We start from the raw sequence: 5550 nt of genomic DNA, 5'->3' as shown, positions 1-5550 counted from the left end.
GGGAGGGGCTGCGCAGGCCGGCAGGGTCGCCTCCTGACCTGGACTCCTGGCTCCGGGGATGGCTGCGTGAGAGAGAATGAGGCCTCAGTCATGGCCTGGAGGCCGCCTCCCGGGTGGCTCCTCACACAGATGCGCCCTTTGTGCTTTGTCTGCCGCTGCTGCCGCCCGGTGGCCTGGCCTGGCCCCGCCTGGCCCCTTCTGCCCGAGTGAGTGACTCCAGCTGGGCCCCGAGGCTGGAGGCACCACTGAGTTCCTCCGGCTGGGTGCTCTGCTCCCCTTCTCCCCTGGGGAGCTCCAAGGGCGCTGTCTGCCTCCTGCCCCCCCCCCCAGGCCCTGAGGCTGCTTGGAGGGCCCCAGGCAGGGGGGGAGAGGGAGGAGGGGGCCTCTGTGACCCTCGGAGCAAGGGAAGTCGAAGGGGGGACCGACCGGAATGAGGGAGGACGGGAGGAAGGGCCTCCCAGCACTCCCCCTCAGGCAGACTGGATCAAGGGCCACCCCAGGGCCTGGCTTTGTTGCAGGGGGGTGCGGGGAGGCCCTTAGGACAAGGACAGCGGCTGCTTGACTGGCAAGCTGCCCCTCCCCGTGACATGACAAGGCTTCCTGCAGGACACCGTGCACTGCCTTCTCTGCACTTCATGGGTTTTTCCCACCCTGAGTGCGGCAACCACAAGTCGGATATGTTTAACTTCTAACACTACTCACTGTTACCGGCAAAGAAGGATTGGTTTCTTGCTTTCCTGAGCAGCATCTTTGCTCCCTCCAGCCACAGACTTTGAGGATGTAGACCCAGGAGAGCAGAGCAGGAGGGCTTCTGTCAGGTCTGCAGCCATTGCTGCTTGCAGAGCGGCCCTTGGTCACCCTGGCATGGTCAGCAGCAGGCCCTTTAGATGCGCGGCAGGCAACAGATCACTGTGGAACAGAGAACCAAGGCCAGAGATGTTGGGAGCAGTCAGGTGGACGGCTTCTGCTCCAGTGTCCTGTCGTGGTTAAGACCGGCAGGCTCTACACGGGAGAACCGGGTTGGATTCCCCCACTCCTCCTCCTCCTCCACATGCAGTCAGCTGGGTGACCTTGGGTCAGTCACAGTTCTCTCAGAGCTCTCTCAGCCCCACCCACCTCACAGGGTGTCTGTCTGTTGTGGGGAGGGGAAGGGAAAGGAGTTTGTAAGCCGCTCCAAGATACCTCTGGGTAGTGAAGGGCACGAGTATAAAAGCCAGCTCTTCTTCTTCTGCACGGATGTTGCTGACGAGAGGCAAAACCAGAAGAGGGACTAGCATATGTCAGGAGAGGAGATGTGGCTCAGAAAAGCTTTGCCAAGGAAAGGAGGATGGAGATGGTGGCTGGTAGCTGGTCCCAAAAGCACTGGCCCAGAGAAGGGGGCCAGTGGCAGAGGGACTTGAGCGGAACCAGCGCGTGGACTCAGGGGAGACAGCAGGGAACAAGAAGACCCTGGTCGTGCCGAGAGAGGGAGGGCACGGGGCAGAGGAGGCAGCTGGCCAAGATTTCCAGGCCCCTGCCTGCACTGGTGACTGCAGCAGCTTTACTCCTCCGTGGAGCCCCCAGCGCAGCCAGCCACCAACCCATGGGAGACCACCTCCCCCTATTTTGACTTCCTGCTCTCAGACAGAGGCAGCAGCTCCCCATTTGAAAACATTAAAGCAAATGCCTGTAAACATGACAGAAACCGCAACTAAAAGCACTATAATAGTACCATTACAATAAGAACATAAGAGAAGCCAATGTTGGATCAGGCCAATGGCCCATCCAGTCCAACACTCTGAGTCACACAGTGGCCAAAAAATACCAGGTGATATCAAGAGGTCCAGCAGTGGGGCCAGGACACTAGGAGCCCTCACACTATTGACCCCCCCCCCCAGGCACCAAGAAGACAGAGCATCCCTTGCCCCGGAGTCCCTAGCTATACCTTGTGGCTAATAGGGGTCACTGATGGACCTCTGCTCCATATGCTTATCTAATTCCCTCTTGAAGCCGTCCATGCTTGTAGCCGCCAATGCACATAACAAAGAGTATAAGACAGCACATTAAGAATTCCACCCCAAATTGCAAAAGCAGCAGAAAAACAAAAACAGCAGTTTACGGATGCCAGCCTCCAGGTGGGCCCTGGGGATCCCCTGGAATTACAGCTCAGACTACAGAGATCCAGTTTGGGTGCTTTGGAGGGGGTGGGCTCTTCTGTGGCCCTGTGCCCCAATGAAGTCCCCCCTGTCCTCCCCAGGCTCCATCCCCAAATCTCCAGGAGTTTCCCAACCTGGAGGCTCCCCCGCCCCCCCCCCCCGCGGGGGGGGGGGGGGGGGGGGGATCCGGCAAACCATGTATATCCTGCCTTTCTCCCTGATGGGGACCCAGAACAGTCAGACTGTTCCACAGTGGTGGAAACAGCAGCAGTGAACCCACAGAGCAGCAATACAGACAACTGCTCAGCATGGTGAACAAAAGGCTTTTGGGAGAGAGAAGAATTTTCACTTTGTGCATAAAAACTTGGCACATACAGCTTATGAGAGGCCTCTGTCTATGGCAGCGATGAAAAAAGCACACTCCGTGCTGGTGGACATTTAGGAAAGGGATTAGAAATCAAACTGCCAGTGTTGTAATGCCCCTGGACTAGCTATGGTGCAGCCTCATTTGGAGGGCAATCAACAGGCCCGTAGCCACAGGGGGCATTTGGGGGCAATGCCCCCAACAGACGAGTGGTGCCCCCACAGACAGAAAGATTTTAAAAATATATTTAAAATGTAAGTTGCATGTGGGGTTTCCCAAAATGACCCCGGCACAGTCAGGGAAGCTTCAGTCTCATTAAAATTGCAAAATACAAAACCGAGAGAGTTGGAGATCCCGCCCCCGCCCCCGCGAGCAGCCCAGAATCGAGTCTCTCCAATTGAAAGGTCCAGAGGAGGACTAGAGGTCGCAGCAGAGACGGAGCTGCTGCTTCTGCCACTGCTGCTGCTGCAAGAGGAGCAGCAGGCATGGCTGGGGCACCCCCTGGATTTCCCCATGCCCCACCCACCGAAATCTTCTGGCTGCGCCCCTGGCAACAAAGATGATTAAGGAGCTGTGAGCAAAGGTGAAGAGCCTGGGATTTTTCAGTCTAGAAAAAGGATGGCTGAGAGAATGATAGAGACAGGGTGGAGAAAGTAGAGCGTGCTTTTCCTCTCCCGTCCTAGTAGAAGTTGGGCACACTCAATGAAGCTGATGACTGATAGGTTCAGGACCAAGCTTTGCCTTGTCCAAAAGGTCCTGGGAAAAAAGGATCCTCGGGTGGTCCAAGACTAGTCAGGCTCCTACAGGAGGTCAGCTTGAGCCTCCTCCCGGTCTGCTGTGGATGCTGCCAACAGCCTCTGGCATAGCCTGTAGTCCATGGCCAAGCCATCCCATAGATTTCTGTTTTAGGTCTCTTCACAGCTGGGAAGCGAAAGACCTGATGATACTGGTGGAGGAGGGAAGCATCCAGGGAGGAGAAGAAACGCAAGAACATGAGAGCCCTGCTGGATTAAACAAACAGTCCGTCTGCACCAGTATCCTCTTTCCCACGGTGGTCAATCAAGTGCATTGCCCCCAACAGGGCCAGGCGGCAGTAACTCAGAGGTGTCCCCCAGGAATATTGCCTTTGAATCTCTAAAGCGACAAGCAGCATATTTTTGTTGGGAGGTCAGCAGTTTTGCATTTGAGTTCCAAGAACTCTTAGGCGTATTTTACCATCTGGACCTGGTGTCTTGTCTGTTTTGGGCTGTCCTAGAACTCCATTTCTAGTCACCTCTACTTGACTTGGTTCTTCAGACAATTCCCTGAAAGCAGGACTTTGGCATGGATCGCTGCCATGTGTCTTTGGTATCGCAGACCCAAAGTATTAATTCACACTTCTCTGCAATTTCACTCTCGTTCTTTGGGAATCCTATCAGTTCTTTGTTACTTAATGAGCCAGTCACTGGAAGATGAAAGGGGAATTTATTTATCGTTCATCATTTATAATCTGCCCATCAGAATCAGAAAACAATTAGAAAATTAGGGAATGTAATAAAAACAGAGAGAGGGCCGTGGTGGCTCAGAGGTTAAGACGCCGAGCTGCAGGCCAAGCTGCAGGTCGGTAGTTCGGCAGTTCGAGACCCTAGTGCCGCAGGACGGAGTGAGCTCTCATCTCTGGCCCCAGCTCCTGCCAACCTGGCAGTTCGAAAGCAAGAAACTGCAAGTAGATAAATAGGTGCCGCTTTGGTGGGAAAGTAACAGCATTCCGTGCACCTCGGTGTTTAGTCATGCTGGCCACATGACCACGGAGAGGACTTCGGACAGCGCTGGCTCTTCGGCTTGGAAACTGAGACGAGCACCGCACCCTAGAGTCAGATTTGACTAGCTCCTGAGCAAGGGAAACCTTTACGGTTACCTTTAAACGGTATTATACATTCTTCCCCCCCCCCCAAAAGCAATATTTTAAAAGCTGCCTAAAAAACTTCAGACGTTAAAATTACCACCCTACTCCCTTGATTAAAAAATGCCCTCCTGACCCTTTACACATTCTGCAGAAGGCTGGGGAGGGAGCTTCCCATGACGGGTGACAGCGTGAGAAGGGCGGTGACAGCGTGTCCCTCAGTCACGGGATGGACTTGGCTCCACAACTGACGAGACACGCTTGGACTTCGACGTGGGTTCAGCCATGAGTTTTGCCCTCCCGCTGCTTCAGAGGATCACTCTGCCTTTTCATTTTTGAAAGAGCTACACAGACAAAAGGATCTTCTTAGAAGTTCAAACCTGTTCTGGGGGAGTGGGATCCTCGTGGGCCTCAAGGGGTGGTCGGCTGGCCGGCCAGCCAGAGCTCTTGCTTCAGACTTTTAGGACTAGCTTTCCCCGCACTTGTTCTTGGAAAGCAAGAGAGTGATGGAGGCACTTCTGGCTCTGCCCACGGTCTTCCCCAAAGAGAGAGGACAGGACAGAAGGTGCAGTCCCATGTCGTCGTGGAGTAAGGAGCAGCTCCTGCATTGCTCCTGGGGACACGCAGGGGAGCTGCCACTGCATGAAGTCCTGATACTCTGTGGCGGGGTGGCTGCACTCAGAGCTGAAACCAGGCAGGTCTATGACTCTGCTGGGCACCGAGAGTCCCAAGCCCAGGGTCTGGGAATGATTTTGTACTGTGGCAGAGAACATTCTGCAACAAGGAAAACCCTTCATGAAAAGCCCAGGATAAGTAGGGAACGTTGGTGTGTTATGCCACGCTTCAAGTCTGTGCTTGCTGAGGTCCTACACAGGTGTGTGGCATCATTGAACCAGGCTGGGGGCGGCGGCGGAGGGGCTGGAGACCCAAGCGGAGGGGCCAGGCCAGGCCAGGCCCTGTGGACCTTGGTCATTCTTGTTGGGCTTCTGTGCTCGAGAGCCCTTCATTCAGGAGGCGGGAACAGAGAGGCCCTCCTGGTAGCCACACTGGTTGACTTGTCTTTGGGATCAGAGGGGAGGGTTTTGTGCAGCCGGCAGTACTCTCTGAGCAAGACCTTTCCCTGCTGTCTCTCCAGGCCAGCGAACTCTTCACCACCAGAATGAGGACCT

This window comes from Gekko japonicus, unplaced genomic scaffold (assembly GCF_001447785.1).
Source record: "Gekko japonicus isolate JY-2015 unplaced genomic scaffold, Gekko_japonicus_V1.1 scaffold1830, whole genome shotgun sequence".
Taxonomy (NCBI): Eukaryota; Metazoa; Chordata; class Lepidosauria; order Squamata; family Gekkonidae; genus Gekko; species Gekko japonicus.
This window is presented reverse-complemented; position numbering follows the sequence as displayed.